The sequence below is a fragment of the Phyllobates terribilis genome, unplaced genomic scaffold, assembly GCF_046119375.1.
Source record: "Phyllobates terribilis strain yellow unplaced genomic scaffold, ASM4611937v1 Scaffold_9__5_contigs__length_417890890, whole genome shotgun sequence".
Lineage (NCBI taxonomy): Eukaryota > Metazoa > Chordata > Amphibia > Anura > Dendrobatidae > Phyllobates > Phyllobates terribilis.
In genome coordinates, this window is record NW_027362769.1 from 330,755,664 (window position 1) to 330,782,982 (window position 27,319).

The following is a 27,319-nucleotide window of genomic DNA, read 5'->3' on the forward strand; positions in this document are numbered from 1 at the left end:
TCGAATTTGGCCTCTTGAACTAGAACTCGGGTCCTGAGCACCTGTCTATGGGTCTGACAGAAACAGCCAAGCACTGGACCTGGCCACCTCCTTCAGTCTGACGCATGCTAGACTGCCTCTCCTAGTCTCCGACACATGCTAGACTGCCACTCCGAGTCTCCGACACATGCTAGACTGCCACTCCGAATCTTTGACACATGCTAGACTGCCACTACGAGTCTTTGACACATGCTAGACTGCCACTCCGAGTCTTTGACACATGCTAAACTGCCACTCCGAGTCTCTGACACATGTGTAGAGCCCCGAGGGTTCGGCCGCTACAGGGGTATTGCACCTCAGACCAGAGGTGTGGTATTCCACTCCCGGGTAAGGATGGAGTGTGGACCAAGACTCAGTAAGCTGCATGCATCACACACACCCCATTTCCGGTGAACAGCTCCCACTAGACAGAAGTGCAGGCACAACAGAATCTGTCCCTGGCTGGAGTGGGGAGGGGGGAGGAAAACCCAGTGATGTAGGAGCAGATAGAGGTTGGGTTTCTGGGCATAGGTAGGAGCCCATTGGTTGCAAGTCACCTGGGCTCATACACAGAGAGGGAGGTATATAAGGTGGGCACCATCTTAGGACGGTGGTCAGTTCAGTCTGAGAGAGGAAGTGACAGAGCAGGGCCTCTGTGGAGCTCTGCTCCGGAGGCGGGCCTAGCCTGTGAGGCCAGAGCCAGCAGAAAAGACAGGAACAGAAAGGAAAGGAAGAAAGGAACAGAACACCAAGAGAGGCCCAGAGACACGAGGGCAGAAGGAACCCCAAAGGCCCAGGAGATTGCGGGTGACGGGTTGGCAGAACAGGGTACCGGATCCCAAGTTGGTGGAGGCGACTAATCCTCAGCCAAGGACCGGCGGTCGTGATCATATCTTGGTGCGACCCCTCACTACACCTACTAGAAAGGCATACCACATAGGGTCAGGGAGGTGAGCACGAAGCCCTCCCAAGAGAAGGCCCGCGGGAGCTGGACAGACATAGTGTCACTGGTGGGGCACGGCCAGAGAAAGGAGTAGAAGGGAGTCCTGTGACACACTCTGGAATTGCCTGGGGGTTGACTGAGCCCCCTGCCTGGTGGACGCAGCACGGCTTGGGCAGTCATTGCCCGCGGAATGACTTGGGACATAAAGAACTGTGAGTAAAGAACTTGAACTGCAACCCCACGTCTCTGTGCTTCATTGCCGCACCAGCACTACTAGTGCTGGGACGCCCGCGCACCATCACTCCCATCATCCACATTCTCTGCCCTGCGGCTGCACTCTTCCCGTGGGGAGTCACACTACCTCAGCTGCATACACCATCAGCCCCAGTGGTCTGCCTTGCAGCGGCGGTCCATACTGACCGCAATCCACGGGTGGCGCAGTCGGACAATTAACCTAAAACCCACAAAATACCGCCATTGGCCTGACCACCCTGAGCCACGGGACCGGGTCACCGCCACGGATACTACAACCCTCAGAAGCCCGGTTCCGGGTGACCCTCGGCCCAGGGGGCGAGTCACATGCTAGACTGCCACTCCGACGCATGCTAGACTGCCACTCCGATGCATGCTAGACTGCCACTCCGAGTCTCCGACACATGCTGGACTGCCACTCCAACGCATGCTAAACTGCCACTCCGACGCATGCTAGATTGCCACTCCGAGTCTCCGACGCATGCTAGATTGCCACTCCGAGTCTCCGACACATGCTGGACTGCCACTCCGACGTATGCTAGATTGCCACTCCGACGCATGCTAGACTGCCACTCCGAGTCTCCGACACATGCTGGACTGCCACTCCAACGCATGCTAAACTGCCACTCCGACGCATGCTAGACTGCCACTCCGAGTCTCCGACGCATGTTAGATTGCCACTCCGAGTCTCCGACGCATGCTAGACTGCCACTCCGAGTCTCCGACACATGCTGGACTGCCACTCCAACGCATGCTAAACTGCCACTCCGACGCATGCTAGACTGCCACTCCGAGTCTCCGACGCATGTTAGATTGCCACTCCGAGTCTCCGACCCATGCTAGATTGCCACTCCGAGTCTCCGACACATGCTGGACTGCCACTCAGACGCATGCTAGACTGCCACTCTGAGTCTCCGACACATGCTAGACTGCCACTCCGAGTCTCCGACACATGCTAAACTGCCACTCCGACGCATGCTAGACTGCCACTCCGATGCATGCTAGACTGACACTCCGACGCATGCTAGACTGACACTCTGACGCATGCTAGACTGCCACTCCGAGTCTCCGACACATGCTGGACTGCCACTCAGACGCATGCTAGACTGCCACTCCGAGTCTCCAACACATGCTAGATTGCCACTCCGATGCATGCTAGACTGCCACTCCAAGTCTCCGACACATGCTGGACTGCCACTCCAACGCATGCTAAACTGCCACTCCGACACATGTTAGACTGCCACTCTGACACATGCTAGACTGCCACTCCGACGCATGCTAGACTGCCACTCCGACGCATGCTAGACTGCCACTCCGAGTCTCCAACGCATGCTAGATTGCCACTCCGATGCATGCTAGACTGCCACTCCGAGTCTCCGACACGTGTTGGACTGCCACTCCGATGCATGCTAGACTGCCACTCCGAGTCTCCGACACATGCAAGATTGCCACTCCGATGCATGCTAGACTGCCACTCCGATGCATGCTAGACTGCCACTCCGAGTCTCCGACACATGTTGGACTGCCACTCCGAGTCTCCGACACATACTGTACTGCCACTTCGATGCATGCTAAACTGCCACTCCGACGCATGCTAGACTGCCACTCCGAGTCTCCGACACATGCAAGATTGCCACTCCGACGCATGCTAGACTGCCACTCCGACGCATGCTAGACTGCCACTCCGAGTCTCCGACGCATGCTAGATTGCCACTCCGGCGCATGCTAAACTGCCACTCCGAGTCTCTGACACATGCTAGATTGCCACTCCGACGTATGCTAGACTGCCACGCCGAGTCTCCGACACATGCTGGACTGCCACTCTGACGCATGCTAGACTCCCACTCTGAGTCTCCGACACATGCTGGACTGCCACTCCAACGCATGCTAAACTGTCACTCTGACGCATGCTAGACTGCCACGCCGAGTCTCCGACACATGCTGGACTACCACTCCGACGCATGCTAGACTGCCACTCTGAGTCTCCGACACATGCTAGATTGCCACTCCGACGTATGCTAGACTACCACGCCGAGTCTCCGACACATGCTGGACTGCCACTCCGACGCATGCTAGACTGCCACTCTGAGTCTCCGACACATGCTGGACTGCCACTCCGACGCATGCTGGACTGCCACTCCTACGCATGCTAAACTGCCACTCCGACCAAAGCTAAACTGCCACTCCGACGCATGCTAGACTGCCACGCCGAGTCTCCGACACATGCTGGACTACCACTCCGACGCATGCTAGACTGCCACTCTGAGTCTCCGACACATGCTGGACTGCCACTCCGACGCATGCTGGACTGCCACTTCGACGCATGCTAAACTGCCACTCCGACGCATGCTAAACTGCCACTCCGATGCATGCTAGACTGCCACGCCGAGTCTCCGACACATGCTGGACTACCACTCCGACGCATGCTAGACTGCCACTCTGAGTCTACGACACATGCTAGATTGCCACTCCGACGTATGCTAGACTGCCACGCCGAGTCTCCGACACATGCTGGACTGCCACTCCGACGCATGCTAGACTGCCACTCTGAGTCTCCGACTCATGCTGGACTGCCACTCTGACGCATGCTAAACTGCCACTCTGACGCATGCTAAACTGCCACTCCGACGCATGCTAGACTGCCACGCCGAGTCTCCGACACATGCTGGACTACCACTCCGACGCATGCTAGACTGCCACTCTGAGTCTCCGACACATGCTGGACTGCCACTCCGACGCATGCTGGACTCCCACTCCGACGCATGCTAAACTGCCACTCCGACGCATGCTAGACTGCCACTCCGAGTCTCCGACACATGCTAGATTGCCACTCCGATGCATGCTAGACTGCCACTCCGAGTCTCCGACGCATGCTAGACTGCCACTCCGAGTCTCCGACACATGCTGGACTGCCACTCCGACGCATGCTAAACTGCCACTCTGATGCATGATAAACTGCCACTCCGACGCATGCTAGAATGCCACTCCGAGTCTCCGACACATGTTAGATTGCCACTCCGAGTTTCCGACACATGCTGGACTGCCACTCCGACGCATGCTAGACTGCCACTCCGACACATGCTGGACTGCCACTCCGACGCATTCTAAACTGCCACTCCGACACATGTTAGACTGCCACTCCGACGCATGCTAGACTGCCACTCCGAGTCTCCGACACATGCTGGACTGCCACTCCGACGCATGCTAAACTGTCACTCCGACGCATGCTAGACTGCCACTCCGACGCATGCTAAACTGCCACTCCGAGTCTCCGACACATGCTAGATTGCCACTCCGACGCATGCTAGACTGCCACTCTGAGTCTCCGACACATGCTGGACTGCCACTCCGAAGCATGCTAAACTGCCACTCCGATGCATGATAAACTGCCACTCTGACGCATGCTAGACTGCCACTCCGAGTCTTCGACACATGCTAGATTGCCACTCCGAGTCTCCGACACATGCTGGACTGCCTCTCCGATGCATGCTAGACTGCCACTCCGACACATGCTAGACTGCCACTCCGACGCATGCTAGACTGTCACTCCGAGTCTCTGACACATGCTGGACTGCCACTCCAACTCCAACGCATGCTAGACTGCCACTCCGACACATGCTGGACTGCCACTCTGACGCATGCTAAACTGCCACTCCGACGCATGCTAGACTGCCACTCCGACGCATGCTAGACTGCCACTCCGACGCATGCTAGACTGCCACTCCGACGCATGCTAAACTGCCACTCCGAGTCTCCGACATATGCTAGATTGCCACTCCGACGCATGCTAGACTGCCACTTCGAGTCTCCGACACATGCTAGACTGCCACTCTGAGTCTCCGACACATGCTGGACTGCCACTCCAACGCATGCTAGATTGCCACTCCGACACATGCTGGACTGCCACTCTGACGCATGCTAAACTGCCACTCCGACGCATGCTAGACTGCCACTCCGACGCATGCTAGACTGCCACTCCGACGCATGCTAAACTGCCACTCCGAGTCTCCGACATATGCTAGATTGCCACTCCGATGCATGCTAGACTGCCACTCCGAGTCTCAGACGCATGCTAGACTGCCACTCTGAGTCTCTGACACATGCTGGACTGCCACTCCGACGCATGCTAAACTGCCACTCCGATGCATGCTAAACTGCCACTCCGACGCATGCTAAACTGTCACTCCGACGCATGCTAAACTGCCACTCCGAGTCTCCGACACATGCTAGATTGCCACTCCGACGCATGCTAGACTGCCACTCCGAGTCTCCGACACATGCTAGATTGCCACTCCGAGTCTCCGACACATGCTGGACTGCCACTCCGAGTCTCCGACACATGCTAGATTGCCACTCCGACGCATGCTAGACTGCCACTCCGAGTCTCCGACACATGCTGGACTGCCACTCCAACGCATGCTAAACTGCCACTCCGACGCATGCTAGACTGCCACTCCGAGTCTCCGACGCATGCTAAACTGCCACTCCGACGCATGCTGGACTGCCACTCCGACACATGCTGGACTGCCACTCCGAGTCTCCGACACATGCTAAACTGCCACTCCGACGCATGCTGGACTGCCACTCCGACACATGGTGGACTGCCACTCCGACACATGCTGAACTGCCACTCCGACGCATGCTAAACTGCCACTCCGACACATGCTAAACTGCCACTCCGACGAATGCTAAACTGCCACTCCGACACATGCTAAACTGCCACTCTGACGCATGCTAGACTGCCACTCCGAGTCTCCGACACATGCTGGACTGCCACTCCGACGCATGCTAGATTGCCACTCCGACACATGCTAAACTGCCACTCCGACGCATGCTAGACTGCCACTCCGAGTCTCCGACACATGCTAGACTGCCACTCCGAGTCTCCGACGCATGCTAGATTGCCACTCCGACGCATGCTAGACTGCCACTCCGACGCATGTTAGACTGCCACTCCGACGCATGCTAGACTGCAGCACCATTTGATCTTCTCATCTTGTTCGGCCCTCCTCCCCATTCCAGGAGTACCAATGGTTTACCATGGAAGTCTGGGGCCTTCTAAAGATCCCAGTCACTGCCATCTTGGTACACTTATGAAGACCAGACAAAGGCTGGGCTTCTGAAAATAAGAAAATAAAAAAAAAACATTAAACAAAAACATAACCCATTAGGTAAATGATGTAAAGAAAATAGCGAATAAATAAAGAATACAGATTAAAGAATAAGACATAAAGAATTAGAAATGTCGAAATTGCATTTTTTCGATGACTACAACTCTATAAAAAAATGCAATAAGAAAAAATGATCAAAATGTTCAATGTACTTAAAATGGTACCAATGAAAACAACAGGTCACCATGCAAAACAGTTCATCAACAAAAATATAAAGGTGTTTTTTTACAAAGTTCTGAATCTTTAGTAACCCCTATAACTATACAAGTTTGGAGAGTCATGAAAAATCATATTGCCAAATTACTTTTATTGCACAATGGACACCTTAAAAACAAAATCCCCCAAAAAACTATTGCAAAATTCCTTTTTTTTCATCATTTCACCACACATTACCGTATGTCATTTTAAAGTACAACACGTCATGCAGAAACGATCCCTCATACAGTTATGTTGATCGAAATATAAACAAGTTAAGGCTCTTGGAAGAGGAGGAGGAGGAGGAGGAGGAAAAAATGGAAACGCCCAAAAAAAAAAAAAGGCCCGATCTCGAAAGGGTTAATGAAAAGCTGGCTGTGAGTCTGGTACAAACTAAAGTGTCTCTAGTTGATGGCCTCATCCTCAGAGATCTCTGTTAAAAGGGGTTGTACAGGAGTAAAAAAAAACATGGCTGCTTTCTTCCATTGTTGGAGCTGAGCTGCAGTACCAAAAACAACCTGAGGGTTGGTGTGGTGCTGTTTTGTGGAAGAAAGCAGACTTGATCTTGGACAACCCCTTTAATGTTTACACATAATGTATTAAGTACCCTGCTTTCATGGGACTGAATTAATGATGTTGTTGGTGATAATTCGTATAAGTAGGATATTTTCACAGGCGGCAGATTACTAAAGTCATCTATTTATCGTCAAGAGAAAAATCACATAAATTTAATGTATAAAATTATATAATATAAAGTATTTAATTCAATCTTCATTTGATGACTATTAAAGCAGACCGTTCATGGTAGTATCCACCCCCTGAGGAAGCCGGAGTGTCGGCGATACACATGGGAACCGCTACTAGTTTGATATTATATATATTTCTTATTTTTATTTTTTTTCTTTTGGACCCCTCTTCTTTTTCAATAATGAAACATTCAGCTTTTTTTATCTCATGTTATATTATTTATTATTCATACCCTATAAATGTTTTGCCATACATATTAGAGACCACTAAATCTTCGGAGATTTTCCCATAACCAATAGCTATTTGAGGGTTTAGTCCTATATTCCTATTGTCACCATGTGGGGGGGGGGGGTCTGTGACCTTATTGGGGTCCGACACTGGTTCTTTTGTACAAGTATGTGTCTTTAAAAGGTTTTAACCATTTTTGTCTGTTTTGGGGAAAAAAATGTTTTTATGACTTTATAATAAACTTGTAGCAATTTTTGACTTTATATACTCGGCTATGCCAGTTTCTATAGTGTGTCAGTGCTCCTCCTAGTTTTTATGTCCTTTGACAGTGAACGTTCTGCTCCTCTCTTGGTATCGGTGTGGTGCCCGTCAATGGCTTAGTCAGTTTTTAGTTGTAGAAATTTTTGCAAAACATCTGCCTTGTGTGAACACACCTTTATACCCTTGATTGCATACTAACGTTCACGCGAACACCACCCTCTATTACTGTAGCCCCGGTGGGTCATTGGTAGACTGGACATATGATACCACCGCCCCCACTCACAGATGTTAGGAACATCTGTGTTACTGTCATATGAAAGTCACATAGGGCTTTTCGGCACAGCACATTTGCATAGTCGTGCAGGTTTCACATGAGTTTCTGAGATCTACACAACCGACTTGTTCATGAGAAGTCAGAAGGTAGAAACAGATGGAGAAGACTTTATTGTCCTGCGCTGGACACGAAGTTGGAATTTTTTTTTTGTATTCTTTGTTCTGATGAAACCAGTTTACAAATAAATCTCAGATCATCCTGCCCTCCTGATAATTGTCAATGAGGCCAAAATATCACTGGGAGAATGAAATGCAAAGGTGAACTTCTGGAATAAGCCGGGTGGAGAAAACAGTCGCACACTGACCCAGGTCCATAATACACAAGACCGAGCAAAACAACATTATAAGGTGGAGGATCGGTGGTCCCGTGAGTGACACAAGCAAAACACCCCCCTCACTGCATCCTACAAGGGTCAGAGGCGTTGCAGTGGAAAGAAATCAAGGTTGTTTTGGGACATATTTCTACAAATAGAACTTTGCTGATCTCAGAAAACTTCATTTTGTCATTTGTCACCAATGTATTACCAATAAGTGCTCCCCTTGGTGCAACAGCAGTCAGACAGAATTTTATCATTCTGGCTAAGGCTACACTGCATCCAGTTGCCATGAAATATAAAATTAAAATGTTAATTTTTTTGTATTTTCTATTTGGCATTGCTTACTACCTTCCTGTTCTGCAATGATCTCTTGCTCACTGTCCTGCTTTTTGAGATGCCACATCGACAGGGCGGTTCCTTCTCTTCCACCCTGGTCTGTTGACGGGGCATCATGTTGATTGACAGCTGCCCAACTGTTAGCACCAAAGAAAAAAAAAGTTCTAGATAATCCCTTTAAGCTGCTACATCACAACTAAGGCTGCATTTACACTGCTCAATTATGGTTCCCAGGAACATTCGTTTCCCGATAATCGTGCAGTGAAAACAGGCGGCCATTCACCCGACAAAAGTGCAAAACGCTCGTTCGTCGGGTGAAATGATCTTTTGGTTTGTTGAAAAGATCATCATTCTTGGCAGCGCATCGTCCTGTATAAACACCTCCCAATTGGTAACACCCAGATATTAATTTATTCATAGATTTCCAGGAGGAATAACAGAGGAACGGCACCATGTTGAGTTCTAAGAAAAGATATTCCAGATTATTTTTGGGGATTTGCAAGAAGCAGACATATCAGGAGAGGTGACATGGCCTGTTGTACTTTATCTAAACAGAGGATTTGTAGCTATAAATCAGAAAAACATAGAACTCCGACTGCTATAAAGAGGTAGGATTTTTTTTTATAGCCAAAATGGTGGATACTTGCCTTAAAGGGGTTGTCCACTGTTTTGATATTGGTGACTAATCCTCAAGGATAGGTCATCAATATCAAATCGGTGGGGACTGACACCAGGCAGGCACCTCCACTGATCAGCTGTAAACAGTGCACAGAGCGTAGCAGCACAGCTCATAGGCAGTGTAATAGGCGCTGATGTGAGGTACTTGGGAACGGCCACTATCAGTGTATGGCGCTGTGCTGTTATAGTTATACTCTGTGCACTGTTTACACCTGACCACCACTGGAACTGAAAATAGCTGTTTAGTGTGTCTGCTGGGTGTCAGATCTTCATTTATATAAGTATAACGATACTGCTGTGCACTTGTAGCATCTTATGTCATGTCCTTTAACCGCTTCAGGGTTCGGAAACCATTATGTGGTTAAAAGAAGTGACCTGCTCATTCCTTGGAGCCGCTGCAAGAACGACTCCAGGAAAGGGACCGCCATGGGCACGGAAAAGGGCCCCTGTGCAAGAACAGTATAGGGTCCTTTGCAGCAAATAAGCTCATCATAATGCAGAATTCCACCTGTTTTTGAGGTAGTAATGGGCCCCTTAACCTCTTGGGCCCCTGTGCAGCCACACTGATTGCACCGATGATATGTCCGCCCCTGCACCTGGGATAACTTGATGCGTGTGCCAACATCTAAATGATGCCATGTGCATCTCAAATTGTCATCTATGGGAGCTTATGGTTGGATCAATGGATGTGTCATAAATGTGGAAGGTTGCAATACAGTTCTTTAAAGGGAACCTGACAGCTGAAACATGCTGCCTGATCCGCGACCCCAGGGCACCACCTGTGCAACACTAAGGAATTCCTGAGAACATGACCTGTTGGAGGCCCTGTGGACTGAAGTTTAGGAAATGCTGCTCTATACAAATCTAGTCTAGATAAGGAGCACGCCCACTTGGCTAACAAGACTAAAGTTACACACAGAGAAGACGGGTCCATATCTCAGGAATGGAGAGCAGAACAAAAGAGAAATAACTCCAGATTCAGCAGAACAGTGGCATTTACACCGTGCTTTTTTCTCCCTCTGGGTGGCTCTTTCACTTTCAATTCATGAGTAAAATCTGTATTTAGCGTAGAGTGACTTTCCCATTACTTAGATAGGAGATGACAGTTGGTGCTTATAAGATTCTATGGAGAAAGGAGGAGCTAGAGGCAGACACAGACATTCTGTTGCAAGTTCTCCTGAAGCGACAGTTACACTTCTCCATATAACTTTATGGACACCAACTGCCATCCCCTATCTCAGTAATGAGAAACTCTGTATTCACTGAAGACAGATTTTTAACCCCATCCTGACATGGACAATTTCCGTTTTTGCATTTCTGCTTTCCTCCCCTTCTTCCAAGAGCCATAACTTTTTTATTTTTCCATCAATATAGCCATGTGAGGGCTTGTTTTTTTGTGGGAAGAGTTGTACTTTTGAATGACACCATTGATTTTACCATATAGTGTACTGGAAAATGGGAAAAAAATTCCAAGTGTGGTGAAATTGCGAAAAAAAATGCAATTCCACAATGGTTATTTATTTACCATGTTCAATATGTATGGTAAAACTGACCTAGCAATATGGTTCCTCAGGTCAGTATGAGTACGCAGATACCAAATTTGTATAGTTTTTTTATTTAAGTTGTGAAAAAAATGTTGGAAATTTGTAAAAAAAAAAAAATATTTAGCTTTTGTCGCCATTTTCCGAGATCCGTAGTGTTTTCATTTTTTGGGATCCGGGGCTATGTGAGAGTTTATTTTTTGTGCCCTGAGCTGACATTTTTACTGACACCATTTGAGGGTAGATATGATGTTTTGATCGCCTCTTATTGCATTTTATTTCAATGTTGCAGCGGCCAAAATAAAAAGTTAAATCTGTTGTTTCAATCTTTTTCTCGCTACGCTGTATACCGATCGGATTAATCTATAATCTAAAACAATAAAAAAAAACATAAAAATACACAGATTTGGTATCGCTGCATTACCAAATATGTGTATTTGTTATTGTTTTATTTTTAATGGGTTATAAGGGGGGTGATTTGAAGTTGCGTTTTTTTTTTCCATATTTAAAAAATAATAATTCTCACTTTTTACTGTATTTAACAGTCCCCTTAGGGCAGGGATGCAAGCGCAAACACACAGAGGGCCAAAATTAAAAACTTGGTCAAAGTCGCGTACCAACCTGTATACAGCATAATGGGCCGCACACAATCCTCCATACAGAATAATGGGGTCCACATAACCCTCCATATAGAATAATGGGCTCAACACAGTCCTCCATACAGTATAATGGCCCCACATAGTCCTCCATACAGAATAATGGGCCTCACATAGTCCTCCATACAGAATAATGGGCCTCAAATAGTCCTCCATACAGAATAATGGGCCTCACATAATCCTCCATACAGTATAATGGCCCCACGTAGTCCCCCATACAGAATGGGCCCCACATAGCCCTCCATACAGAATGATGGGCCCCACATAGTCCTCCATACAGAATAATGGGCCCCACATAGTCCTCCATACAGAATAATGGCTCCACATAGTCCTCCATACAGAATAATGGGCCCCACATAGTCCTCCATACAGAATAATGGGCCCCACATAGTCCTCCATACAGAATAATGGGCCCCACATAGTCCTCCATGCAGAATAATGGGCCCCACATAGTCCTCCATACAGAATAATGGGCCCCACATAGTCCTTCATACAGAATAATGGGCCCCACATAGTCCTCCATACTGTATAATGGGCCTCATATAGTCCTCCATACTGTATAATGGGCCTCATATAGTCCTCCATACAGTATAATGGGCCCCACATAATCCTCCATACAGAATAATGGGCCTCACATAGTCCCCCATACAGAATAATGGGCCCCACATAGTACTCCATTCAGTATAATGGGCCCCACATAGTTCCCCATACAGAATAATGGCCCCATATAGTACTCCATTCAGTATAATGGGCCTCATAGTCCTCCCTACAGTATAATGGGCCCCACATAGTCCTCCATACAGAATAATGGGCCTCACATAGTCCTCCATACAGAATAATGCCCCCACATAGCCCTCCATACAGCATAATGGGCCTCACATAGTCCTCCATACAGTATAATGGGCCTCACATAGTCCTCCATACAGTATAATGGGCCTCACATAGTCCTCCATACAGAATAATGGGCCTCACATAGTCCTCCATACAGAATAATGGGCCCCACATAGTCCTCCATACAGAATAATGGCCCCACATAGTCCTCCATACAGTATAATGGCCTCACATAGTCCTCCATACAGAATAATGGGCCCCACATAGTCCTCCATACAGAATAATGGCCCCACATAGTGCTCCAGACAGTATAATGGCACCACATAGTGCTCCAGACAGTATAATGGCACCACATAGTGCTCCAGACAGTATAATGGCCCCACATAGTCCTCCATGCAGAATAATAGCCCCACATAGTCCTCCATACAGAATAATGGCCCCACATAGGGATAGTGGTTCTGGTTTGCGGGCCAAATATAACCACCAGATTTGGCCCATGGGCCAGAGTTTGACATATGTGCCTTAGGGGACTTGAAGCTGCGATTGTCTAATCGTCTGTGCTATACATAGCAGTGCATTAGCTAGCTGTGCTACGTGTAGCAGAAATCACAATCTCCTGTGAACACCCCACAGGCCGGCGTTCACAGGAGGATCGTAATGACAGGCACGGGGGTCCTCAGCAGACCCCGGCTGTCATAACAACCCATCAGTGCCCCGTAATCATGTCACAGGCGCGCCAATGGGTGGGAGAAATGATGTGCTCCCTGCCGGCGCATGTTAAAAGCCACTGTCATTGACAGCGGGATTTAACAGGTTAACAGCCGCGGGTGGATCCTCACAGTTAGAGGCACTTGATGGCTGATTAAATCAGTCATCATGTTCAGGGAAAGATGCGGGCTCAGCGTGTGAGCCCGCAACTAAGGCTGGCAGCTGATTCTGGTACGTCATATGTCTGTAAGTGGTTACCATGCATTGAGAAGGAACGATCAGTCCAGGAGGAGGAAGAAGCGGATTTCTTTGATAAGATATATTACAAATTTCCTTCGTTTCATGTGAACTATTGATTTACAAAAAAATAAATAAAATTAAAACAAAGGTTATTTTTAAAAAAGGATAATGGAGGAAGCCCGTACTTACAAGATATGTAGTAAGAACTGCAAAATGAATCCACGTGGATCCATGTCTGCATGTTTCTGAACTGGTCCCAACTAACGCCATGTGTCATTATTGTCTTCCAGGTCACCGTACAGATAAGAGTCCTCGCAGCACATTGGCAGCGAGGAGAAGCTGAATGAAACTCTGCTGACTGCGTAACAACCTGACCTCTTCCATTCTAAACGGCTCGTTGTATTGAACCCTTTTCTGTTTGTTCTTCTACTGTACCGAGAGCTTTTGGCCTTCACAGAGTCCCCGGCTCTAGGTCACCTGCACTGAAGTATGACGACAAGTAAGACCACAAGACCGGCAAGGCTGAGGCTGTCCTATTACTTATCAGGAACAATGTGTTCCTATTTGGTTGCTTTATGGCTTTATTTTCTATTCCTGCTCCTGGAAGATTGTCCAAAAGTTTAGCACCTTCCTAGCTATGACTAGAAGTCAAGGTGCTGTGTGTGTCTTACTATCCATATAATCTGTCAGCAGGTTTTTGCTTCCCCAGCTGTAGGGGCAAAGACCCTGATCCCAGTGATGTGTCACTTACTGGGCTGCTTGCTGTAGTTTTGATAAAATCACAGTTTTCTCTGCTACAGATCTACCAGCTCTCTGAATGCTGAGCTCTGTATAACCCCGCCCACACTACTGATTGGCTGCTTACCGTACATAGGAAAAAAACTGCCAATCAGTGGTGGAGGGCGGGGTTTACATGGCAACAGGTTTACTAGTCCTCTAGTGATAATCTCCTGCTGGTAAATCAGTGATTTTATCAAAACTACAGCAAGCAGCCCAGTAAGTGACACATCACTGAGCTCAGGGTCTCTGTCTCTACATTATGCTGCTCTCAGATTAGATGGCAAAAATCTGGTGACAGATTCTCTTTTAAGGACAGGGCAATTTTTTATTTTAATTAGCCCTAACTTTTTTTGCATTTTTCAATCGACAGTGCCGTATGAGGGATTGCTTTTTTTTTTCAGGACAAGCTACTGAAAAAAAGCCAATTTTGCTGTTTTTATATTTTTTTCCCGTTTCGGTGTTCACCTTATAGGATAAATATTTTTAATTTTCCTCAATTTGGGTAATTATGCAGGCAGCAATACCAATTATTATTAGTATGACCCTCAAACAATCCATCAATAATTGTGAGCCATTACATTCATATCTCTATATCGCAAATGTATCCACATACCAGCATTATATCTTCCAGATTTATTCCATAAACAACATATAGCCTATCCACAGCATAGGTAATAAATGTATGACTGCTGTAGGTCTGACCCTGAGCAATCCCTAAAACAGCGGTCTCAAAGTCCCATGTCTGAATGGAGTGGTAGTGAGCATGTGCAGTGGGTGTCTCCACACCTGGGCCTCCAATGATCATACGTTTACCATCATTCCTGGGAATAAGTTAGAAATATTATTTATGGTGCAACCCCTTGTACTACAAAAATTATCCTCTTAAATAAAATTGCAGAATATATTTTACCCTAACCTTCCTGAAATTCCAGATCCACCAATGGATACATAAAAAGTGGTTTATTGTCAACATGTTTCAAAGTCATCATCTTCAGGACAATCACATGTACTAGGACCACGTGCTATGTACACTTAAATACATCAGATCAGCTGTCATATGCCGGGAAAGATACGGGCTCAGCGCCGGAGCCTGCACCAAAAAGTGGGAGACACGACATGTCCCGTATATGTACGGCACATGCTGTGAAGCGGTTAATTACAAAAAGAGAAAACATTAGTAACTTTTCTTATTCCATATTAAATTTAATGAAAAACTTAATTTTATCTGTTAGAACAATTGGTTGACTTGACATGCATCCCAAGTGATTGTGACCCCCCCCCCCCCTTTTTTTTTCTTTGGCTACTTTATTTGAATCTTTGATGTATTTAAGTGTCCAGAGTCCTTGTATATGTGGTTGTCCTGAAGAAGGAGGCTGATGACTTTGAAACGCGTTGACAATAAACCACTTTTTATTTATCCGTTGATTCATGGACCGGACAAAATAGCATAGTGGCTGTACTGTACTACTGAGCCAAGGGCCCACCAGTAACTCCAGGGCCTCACTTTTCACCTACATGCAAATGTGACATTATCCTCAATCACAAATTTATATAACAATGAACTGGGTAGATTGTTAAATGAATAAGATTCTGCCTTTGTCTGTACATAGAGATTCATTGTGCCAAGTGCTGATCATATAAGAGGGTGGCCCACCGGAGGATTCCCCTGTTCTCCTGTGAGCCAGTCCAAGCCTGTGCCTGAGTAATACCTATCATTCTTAATGAGTGACACCCTCCGAGATTGCACAGTGTACTGTACTACTGAGTGATCTGCCCAAGTAATACCCATCAATACCCAACTATCATGTTGGGACAAGGACTTATTATCATTATTGATGAGCGAGCATGTGTGGCGCCCCTGGGGGTTCGATCGCCACAGGGCTACTGCACCTCTTTAATGGGGTGTGGTATCTCTCCTTCGAGGTAAGGATGGTGCAACTGTCAGGACCCCACCTTCGCACCCAACACTACACTTCTCCCACCTGCAGAGGGGGCTAATAGGCACCAGTGTGCTGCCCCATCCAGGATAAGTGGAGACGGGGGAACCAAAAGATAGAGGGAACCAAGTACTGGGTGAAGGTGGAGGACACACATGTAGGTTACACTTAATAATTCATATTTAATAAACAGCCATCTTGGGCTTATGGTCTTTTGATTGTGATCTTCATCACTGAACGTGGCTTTCTGTGTGAACCTGCAGTTGAGGGGGACACGGTCCTCGTACTCTGGCCTTAAGTCGAGGGGCGGGTTAGAGATAATGGCTGTCTCTACCCGGTCAAGGTCCCTACCCAAGAAGGCCTGGAGCAGAGGAGTCTAGCTCCACCGCAAAAGGATCCCAGGGGGGATGCAGACGGAGCGGTACACGCCACCTGTCCTCGCTATTCTGGCCTAGTCAGAGGGATTCTGGCTGCAAAAGGGGTACCGGCCCCCGATATCTGACTTTGTTACTCTATGTCTCAGTCGGAGAAGCCCGGAGACACAGTGGATCCCACCGGGTAACGGAGCGGAGTCGCCATCCGTACCCTTGTTCTGTGCATAGTCCAGAGGGAGACCCGGCCTTTCTACACACACGGATAGGAGAGAACTAAAGGTGAAGAGTAGGAACACTTTGGTGCGGGGTCCTGATTAGAGCACCTGAATTACTCGGAGGTGGTCGGACCCCCGGTCCTGGTGGCCGCAGAGCCCCGTGAGGAGCAAGGAGAAGCCTTGCAGCTGCATGCTCTACCGTGAGTAAAAACCCTGGAAGTCTACCCCTATGGCCTCCGGTCTCTATTTCTGCACCGCACAGCACAGCACCAGAACTCCTCCGCTACAACTCCCTCCATCCACCTCTCTGCCCTGAGGCCCTACTCCGCCTGTGGGCAGTAGCACCATCTCCTGCTGCCACTACATCCCGCCTCAGAGGACTGCCGCAGCGTTGGTGGCCATCACCAGACACCACAGGTGGCATAGTCAATTTCACCACTCGATGAACACTAACCCTGTCAGCCCATTACTTCCTTTTAATGTGACGGCCCTGGGCACAGAACGGGTCCAGGTCACGGCTACAACCCACCAAACATCTCACCCGGCTCCGAGTACCCCCATCTTCCCAGGGTAGGGCTGCGAGCGTCACATACTTGGCGTAGTCGGCAGGATTGCGTGCCCGCAGCAACGGAAGGAGATTGCCCATTGCTACCGCGTACTGTGCGCCTTTTACCTTAGACTGTCGTTTTCCACTTAAAATGGCGCCCGCCCAAGAAGAACGGACGTCATAATGTGCAGAAAGGACAGTTTCCTAGCACCTCCTATCGTGGGCCAGGCTCCCCCATAGCGCCAAAAGAGTAGACCGCCCCTTCCATTAGAGACTATCCGCGGGGTAGTGCCCGTCAAAAAGGATGGGATGTCTGAAGGCGTGCCTATCAGCCTACCACCCTGGAGCCCCCACGAAAAGAGGAGGGAACGAGGAAAACCAACAGGTGCGGCCATAACAGTCCAAGACTTACTATCCTCAGGAGCAGACATGGACGCTGCTGAGGGGAGTCTACCGGAGCCTTCCGAACCCGGCCCAGGTCCTTCTCCCGTCGGGGAGGAGGGTGGTATGTCCCTGACTCCGGGAGATATTGAGTTTCTCCACAAGGAAACCCCGGACCTTGCTAGAAGGGTAGCTGAGGCCCAGCAAGCGGTGTCCGCCGCGTGGTGGGAAGAAATGCTGCAGCCGATCCGGACCCGCCACCAAGAAGTAGCAACTCGGGAGGATGAAGCAACAGAGGTCGTGTGCAGCCCAGGAGCGGGTGAGTGTGATACCCCCGTCCCGGCTGCTGAGCCCACCATTCCCCTCCTGGACCCCATGACTGAGTACCTGCTACCTGGCGCGGTCACCTGGGAGCAGGTCTTTGCCCCGGAGCTAGAAGCTTCCGCCATCACCGGTGGCCTGCAATGCCTCCCGCCTCCCGTCTCGGAGGAACTTGAGCCTGCTGGGGAGTCCACCGACCCCAACCCGGACTGGTCCGCACTGACCGAGGACCTGCAGCAGCCCCTGCTGTCACCGCTGCCCGCACCTCCAGTTACCTGGCTGGCAGCTGAAGAGTGGGCCTGGGACAACCAGGCTGGGGGACCTGACGGGCTTCCCCCGGGAGACCCGGGCTGAAGCGCGGAGGAGGAGCGAGCTGTGTCGGCAGCAAATCCTCCAGCTCGATCGGGAGCAACGGCAGAGGGAGGTCCGCTGCGAGCGCCTCGAGGTGCATCCAGGGCCCGCCAGCAGGAGGCAGCCCATCCAAGTCCCCATGAGGAAGGGCAAGTTGTCCGCTTCCACCATGAGGCAGGATGGGGCTTCATTAGGAGTCCCCAGTGTGAGCAAGACGTTTTCGTCAGCCGGCGGGACGTCGAGCAGCGGCTGAAGAAGGGACACCCTGGCTGGAACCTCTTCCCGGGTGACTTCGTGTCGTACACCCGCCATCACGGGGTGCGGGGGTGGTACGCCCTGGATGTTCATAAAGTGTCCAGGGGTGATGCCCCCTCGCGCTCGTCAGTGGAGGACCGGTCAGCCTCCGTTGGGAGGAATGAGCCTTTCCCCCGGTGGGGACCTATGGATTAAGCGGCCCCGGCAGCTGTAACCTTTTCGCAGTTATGTTATTATGTTTGCCGTTAACCATGTTTTCTTCCTGGATATAGAGACATTCATCCCTGCGAACTTGCAGTAGACAGACTCTTCAATGGTATATAGTTTGCATCTCTTTAGGTGCTCCCTATTGGTTTTATGTAAAACCGCGTATACTTCTACCTCAAACCTCGGAAGAAAAACCTGTCTGGCGTGGCTCTACTGGAGGTCCAACTCGGGATCTTCATGCCCTGCAGCCACCCCAGGGCCTACGTTGGGGGTTTGGGACAGGTCCCTCGCACTTCTGAACTGACTCTTCTTCATTGCACTTTAACCCGTCTGTCTACATGCATAATGTCTCTTGATGGTTTTATATTTTTATACTTTTATAACATTTACAGTTTGTAACGTTAAAGGAGAAGTGCCTCCCATAATGGGAAGATTGTTCAACTGTTGTACAAAAAAATATAAAAAGTCTGTACCAGGTTTGCTCTCTTTGCAGCCCGCGGACGTGCTGTGTTTCACCAGGGGGGAATGTGGCGCCCCTGGGGGTTCGATCGCCACAGGGATACTGCACCTCTTTAATCGGGTGTGGTATCTCTCCTTCGAGGTAAGGATGGTGCAACTGTCAGGACCCCACCTTCGCACCCAACACTACACTTCTCCCACCTGCAGAGGGGGCTAATAGGTTCCAGTGTGCTGCCCCATCCGGGATAAGTGGAGATGGGGGAACCAAAAGATAGAGGGAACCAAGTAGTGGGTGAGGGTGGAGGACACACATCTAGGTTACACTTAATAATTCATATTTAATAAACAGCCATCTTGGGCTTATGGTCTTTTGATTGTGATCTTCATCACTGAATGTGGCTTTCTGTGTGAGCCTGCAGTTGATGGGGACACGGTCCTCGTACTCTGGCCTTGAGTCGAGGGGCGGGTTAGAGTTAATGGCTGTCTCTACCCGGTCAAGGTCCCTGCCCAAGAAGGCCTGGAGCAGAGGAGTCTAGCTCCACCGCAAAAGGATCCCAGGGGGGATGCAGACGGAGCGGTACACGCCACCTGTCCTCGCTATTCTGGCCTAGTCAGAGGGATTCCGGCTGCAAAAGGGGTACCGGCCCCCGATATCTGACTTTGTTACTCTATGTCTCAGTCGGAGAAGCCCGGAGGCACAGTGGATCCCACCGGGTAAAGGAGCGGAGTCGCCATCTGTACCCTTGTTCTGTGCATAGTCCAGAGGGAGACCCGGCCTTTCTACACACACGGATAGGAAAGGACTAAAGGTGAAGTCTAGGAACACTTTGGTGCGGGGTCCTGATTAGAGCACCTGAATTACTCGGAGGTGGTCGGACCCCCGGTCCTGGTGGCCGCAGAGCCCCGTGAGGAGCAGGGAGAAGCCTTGCAGCTGCATGCTCTACCGTGAGTAAAAACCCTGGAAGTCTACCCCTATGGCCTCCGGTCTCTATTTGTGCACCGCTCAGCACAGCACCAGAACTCCTCCACTACAACTCCCTCCATCTGCCTCTCTGCCCTGAGGCCCTGCTCCACCTGTGGGGAGTAGCACCATCTCCTGCTGCCATTTCATCCCACCTCAGAGGACTGCCGCAGCGCTGGTGGCCATCACCAGACACCACAGGTGGCGTAGTCAATTTCACCACTCGATGAACACTAACCCTGTCAGCCCATTACATCCTTTTGATGTGATGGCCCTGGGCACAGAACGGGTCCAGGCCACGGCTACAACCCACCAAACATCTGACCCGGCTCCGAGTACCCCATCTTCCCAGGGTAGGGCTGCGAGTGTCACACATGCTCTTTACTCAAGGTTTACAAGCATGCTCGGGTGTTTCCCGGGTATTTTTAGCGTGCTCGGGTGTTATGTCTTAGCCGCACTGTGTGCATGATTTGTGACTGTTTGACAGCTTTAATACAAGTGAGGAATGCCTGTTTCTTAAGCATTTCTCACATGTATTAAAGCTGTCAAACAGTCGCAAATCATGCACACAGCGCGACTAAAACATAACACCTGAGCACACCGAAAATACTTGCCGAGCACCCCCGAGCATGCTCGCCGAAAGGGTTAACAGAGCATACTCGCTCATCACTAAATCATGTGTACATTTCAGAAGGATGTGAAAAAGGAGCAATCAGCTCACCTGTCCAGGTGCATGGAAAAATACTCCAGTAATAGCAACAGTCCAAATGATAGCCAGCACTCACATCTTCTTAAAAGAATTGCTTTACTGATCCAGTAGTATAAAAGGCACAAAAAAAAAAACAGTTGAACACAACAGAACAAAAATTAAAAAGGCAGAAGAGAAATATCCGCTGCGCTCCCAGGCAACATGTTTCAGACCTGCATGGTCCTTTGTCAAACCAGATGTGAGTGCCGGCTATCGTTTGGTCTGTTGCTATTACAGAAGGATGCAATGTACAAATCTCAGCAATATGCTCCCATACCCCTTCACCCCCAAATATCTATTTTCTTGAGCAACCCTTATGCATGTTGATCAGTATATGAGAGCAAAGGGTAAGAAAACGACAGATATCTCCTAGAAAGTACATTGACATAACAATTTCATAAAGGGCAGTTTGCATGGACTTGGAAAATGTTCTTAATGACCTCCTTACTCCTTAATGGTGATATGGTAAGCACTCATTTGCCTGCGTAAAGGTTATATAGTACGCACATATACACTCTTACTTTATAAGGCCGAATTCACAGCCGGCATTTACGATACCGGTACGTGCCACCATGTATGGACCGGCTGCAGGTTTCCTAACCCGAATTCAACACCTTTATATATGCTGATGAGATTGTTGAGTTCAGGTCAGGAGAGCCACGGCCAGTCCGGGTACTGCAGTCTGTGCTTGTACTGCGAAGGTCGGACGTGTGAATCCAGCCCAATTCTGTAGAAAACTGAAAACAATCAACAAGCCGGCGACTTGCTTTTCCCGCAAGTTTATTATATTGAAACTATGAATCATAAACTCAAATACTTCTTGGAGCTTAATGCCTTAATGCAAACATCTAAAAAGCCCGATGTACATATAAATAGCTAATATATAGGGAGAAGCACTACTGAAGGGCGTAAAAAGGTTCTGATGAACCAATTGGATGCACAAACTGTGGATAAGCCATGGGGGTGCAGAGGTAGACCTTGGTGTCTCTTCTGTCTCATAGGATGCCAGTATTATGCATGAAGCATGGGAGGTGGTGGTCCTGTGACAGATTTTACATCGGGGCCCAGGCGTTCCAGACCTTTAAGATCTCCATCAGTCTTGTAGAATCTAGGCAGATTTCACACATCCATTTTCCATGGTCTGAGTATGGATTGTGGTGGACAGACTGACCATTGGTCTCCTAACCCAAACTCAACAGTCTCATCATAGACATATATGAGGTTGTTGTGCTCAGGTCAAGAGCCTAGCGGACGGTCCGGACATTATGGGTTGTACTTGGACCATGTTTCACGGATGTCTCAAATTGGTCTTAAATAGAACAGCTCCAAACAACGGTCACTCCATTCATATTGTGAAATAAGACCCCCAACTATTAGACACTTGGATATGAGATAAGTGTCATTCTTGGGAAAACCCCTTTAAAGTACTAAAAAACCCCATAATAAAACATAATAAAAATAAGAAGGAGAAGAAACTAAAGAAAAAACGAAAGGGGACAAAGGACAAAAAAGAGAAGGAGTAGGAGGAGAAGGGGAAGAAGAAGGAGAATAATAAGAAGTAAGAGGAGCAGGAGAAGGGAGTAGGATGAGGAGAATGCAAAAGAGGAGAAAGATCAGTTAGTAGAAGCTTGCTGCAAGTTTCCATGTCATACATTTATTTACCTATGCTGCAAAGTAGTGAAAACCAGTAAAAAAATATATATTAAAGATACTAGATTTTATAATGTCACGAATAAGATCTATAAATGCTGAGATGTCTCTACAACAAATATAGCATCTTCCTAATATACAGTTTGCCTTCTACTGTACAAGGATCTACAACGCTGAGAGCATCCAACAATGTCAACTTTGGATTTTTTAGTTCTGGTTGTCATTGACATGTAAAACCATTAGCTATCATATTTCCCCAGCCAAAAAAGACCTACCCTGAATATAAGCCATAGCATGATTTTACAGGATATTTGGAGAAGGCTTGAAATTTAAGCCCTACTCCAAACATAAGCCCTATGTAGTTAGGTCTGGTGTTGGGGGGAGAGCGAAAATCTGGGCAATTGCTCAGAGTCCCTACTTTCTTAGGGGCCCCCAGCATTTCTATTCCAAGGTCAAGACTGCTTAAGGACCTTTGGTAACATCACGGTCATGTGACCATGATGTTACCAAAGGTCCTCTAACTGTGGAAGTCTAGGGGAACTGAAGAGGAGACAGGCTGGTGTGTAACTTATGTGCAGTGTGTGTATATATACATGTGTATGTATGTGCAGTGTGTGTATACATGTGTATGTACAGTGTGTGTATACAGTGCCTACAAGTAGTATTCAACCCCCTGCAGATTTAGCTGGTTGACACATGCGGAATTAACTTGGCATTGTGACATTTGTACTGTAGATCAGCCTGGAAGTGGGAAATGCACTGCAGCAAATTTTTTATTTTTTATTTTTTTTTAAAAACGTTAAAAGTTAATTCAGAGTGTCATTTATTATTCAACCCCTCAAACCACAAGAATTCTGTTTGGTCCCCCTAAAGTATTAAGAAGTAGTTCAGGCACCAAGAATAATGAGCTTCACATGTGTGGATTAAAGATCTCTTTTGCCAGCCTTTTCTGACTATTTAAGACCCTCCCCAAACTTGTGAACAGCACTCAGACATGGTCAACATGGGAAAGACAATGGAGCATTCCAAGGCCATCAGAGACAAGATCGTGGAGGGTCACAAGGCTGGCAAGGGGTACAAAACCCTTTCCAAGGAGTTGGGCCTACCTGTCTCCACTGTTGGGAGCATCATCCGTAAGTGGAAGGCTTATGGAACTACTGTTAGCCTTCCACGGCCTGGACAGCCTTTGAAAGTGTCCTCCCGTGCCGAGGCCAGGCTTGTCCGAAGAGTCAAGGCTAACCCAAGGACAACAAGGAAGGAGCTCCGGGAAGATCTCATGGCAGTGGGGACATTGGTTTCAGTCAATACCATAAGTAACGTACTCCACCGCAATGGTCTCCGTTCCAGACGAGCCTGTATGGTACCTTTACTTTCAAAGCGTCATGTCAAGGCTCGTCTACAGTTTGCTCATGATCACTTGGAGGACTCTGAGACAGACTGGTTCAAGGTTCTATGGTCTGATGAGACCAAGATCGAGATCTTTGGTGCCAACCACACACGTGACGTTTGGAGACTGGATGGCACTGCATACGACCCCAAGAATACCATCCCTACAGTCAAGCATGGTGGTGGCAGCATCATGCTGTGGGGCTGTTTCTCTGCCAAGGGGCCTGGCCATCTGGTCCACATCCATGGGAAGATGGATAGCACGGCCTACCTGGAGATTTTGGCCAAGAACCTCCGCTCCTCCATCAAGGATCTTAAGAAGGGTCGTAATTTCATCTTCCAACAAGAACCAAAGCACACAGCCAAGAAAACCAAGGCCTGGTTCAAGAGGGAAAAAGTCAAGGTGTTGGAGTGGCCTAGTCAGTCTCTTGACCTTAACCCAATTGAAAACTTGTGGAAGGAGCTCAAGAATAAAGTCCACATGAGACACCCAAAGAACCTAGATAACTTGGAGAAGATCTGCATGGAGGAGTGGGCCAAGATAACTCCACAGACCTGTGCCGGCCTGATCAGGTCTTATAAAACACGATTATTAGCTGTAATTGCAAACAAGGGTTATTCCACAAAATATTAAACATAGGGGTTGTATAATAATTGACCCACACTTTTATGTTTAAAATTTAATAAAATTCAACTGAGCAACATAACTTTTTGGTTTGTAAGATTTATGCTTCTGTTCATAAAACCTACTCTCGTTTGCAGTTTGAAGGCTCTAACTTATTTGCATCTTATCAAACCAGCTAAATCTGCAGGGGGTTGAATACTACTTGTAGGCACAGTACATGTGTATGTACAGTGTGTGTGTATACATGTGTATGTGCAGTGTGTGTATATACATGTGTATGTGCAGTGTGTGTATATACATGTGTATGTACAGTGTGTGTGTATACATGTGTATGTGCAGTGTGTGTGTATACATGTGTATGTGCAGTGTGTGTATATACATGTGTATGTACAGTGTGTGTGTATACATGTGTATGTGCAGTGTGTGTGTATACATGTGTATGTGCAGTGTGTGTGTATACATGTGTATGTGCAGTGTGTGTGTGTATACATGTGTATGTGCAGTGTGTGTGTATACATTTGTATGTGCAGTGTGTGTATATACACATGTGTATGTGCAGTGTGTGTGTATACATGTGTATGTGCAGTGTGTGTGTACACATGTGTATGTGCAGTGTGTGTGTATACATGTGTATGTGCAGTGTGTGTATACATGTGTATGTGCAGTGTGTGTGTATACATGTGTATGTGCAGTGTGTGTGTACACATGTGTATGTGCAGTGTGTGTGTACACATGTGTATGTGCAGTGTGTGTGTATACATGTGTATGTGCAGTGTGTGTGTACACATGTGTATGTGCAGTGTGTGTGTATACATGTGTATGTGCAGTGTGTGTGTATACATGTGTATGTGCAGTGTGTGTGTATACATGTGTATGTGCAGTGTGTGTGTACACATGTGTATGTGCAGTGTGTGTGTATACATGTGTATGTGCAGTGTGTGTGTATACATGTGTATGTGCAGTGTGTGTATATACATGTGTATGTGCAGTGTGTGTGTATACATGTGTATGTGCAGTGTGTGTGTACACATGTGTATGTGCAGTGTGTGTGTATACATGTGTATGTGCAGTGTGTGTGTATACATGTGTATGTGCAGTGTGTGTATATACATGTGTATGTGCAGTGTGTGTATACACATGTGTATGTGCAGTGTGTGTGTACACATGTGTATGTGCAGTGTGTGTGTATACATGTGTATGTGCAGTGTGTGTGTACACATGTGTATGTGCAGTGTGTGTGTATACATGTGTATGTGCAGTGTGTGTGTATACATGTGTATGTGCAGTGTGTGTATATACATGTGTATGTGCAGTGTGTGTATACACATGTGTATGTGCAGTGTGTGTGTACACATGTGTATGTGCAGTGTGTGTGTATACATGTGTATGTGCAGTGTGTGTGTATACATGTGTATGTGCAGTGTGTGTATATACATGTGTATGTGCAGTGTGTGTACACACATGTGTATGTGCAGTGTGTGTGTATACATGTGTATGTGCAGTGTGTGTATACACATGTGTATGTGCAGTGTGTGTATACACATGTGTATGTGCAGTGTGTGTATATACATGTGTATGTGCAGTGTGTGTGTGATGACATGATTATATTTTAATAAATATTGATATTTTTTGTTAAAGAATAAATGATTATTGTTGTTCATGGAAAAAATAAAACATCCCCAGAAAACTCTCCCTAACCCTTTTGAAGCAAAAAATAATAAATGACCGTCTTATTTTCTGGGAAACACGGCAAATACATGTCTGTGGACGAGGACTCGGTCACCATTGTGCTATAAACCATTGTGTGTATATTTTTTTCTGACCGTGAAGAATTGTCCCCTAGAACACAAATGTCCTCCGACTCTACAATCCTGTTGTATCGTAATAAGGATGGAGTATTTTCTGACATCGTATAGATATTGGGAATTGGGGGACACTGCTAGTCCGGACCCCCACTGATGTTCTGTCCAGAGTGGACCCTCCAGGTATGACTTGCTGATTCTTATTTGGGCTATAGTTGTGGCCACTAAAGTTGGAGGGTCCTCATATTTACCAAGACGCCTTCCATTGATCCATCAGTATGAGTTATGGTTTCGGATCCATGATGAACTTTGTGCATTTCTGGGCATCTTGTGCCCAAACAGGGTTAAGGTGCAAAGTACTGACATTGGCAATCGCTGTGCACACAGGTGAGTCATAAGCATGAAGGCGTCCATTGTGCATGCTACATATCACTTTCCTAAATGCCTTGTTCTTCTAATACCCCGTCTTAGAAAGTGCGACTATTAGTGTAGAAGACGCTAATCACAAGAACTGCACTCGGCACATGAATGGATCTGGCTGTTGCACCATATAAGCCCCCCATTGTCTTGTGGTTTTGCAGATTAGGGGGAACACATGCACATTACTTACCTGCTCCAGCGCCTTCAGCCTAGGTGAGGATCAGGTGCAGGTCAGAAGCAGGGAGGTAGGTAGCAGGCGGCTGCGGCTGCTGCTGTGAGCCTGGGGATAGTACACGTAGCTTTAGTGCACAGTTAGGGGAGGGGTGGGGTCTGGCAGCATCCCACATGCAAAAACCAAACAAGCCCCAGAAGCTGTTCCAGCTGTGGCACACGCTCCGCTCTGCCAGTCGTCCCATTGTCATTCTGCAAGGAAGTGTTCCCGTTC

The 27,319-nt window shown here is 47.9% G+C and overlaps 1 protein-coding gene across 3 annotated transcripts in view; it reads right to left on the bottom strand.

Annotated features, from left to right (window-relative positions):
- Nucleotides 1–27,319, bottom strand: part of BHLHA15 (basic helix-loop-helix family member a15) — a 44,509-nt gene extending 17,190 nt beyond the window's left edge. For 2 of the 3 annotated variants that reach the window (XM_073647990.1, XM_073647992.1), the window contains exon 1: nt 27,065–27,319. The gene's annotated coding sequence lies outside the window, so the exon portion shown is untranslated. The remainder of the gene's footprint in view (nt 1–27,064) is intronic. The other variant, XM_073647989.1, reaches the window with a different exon arrangement.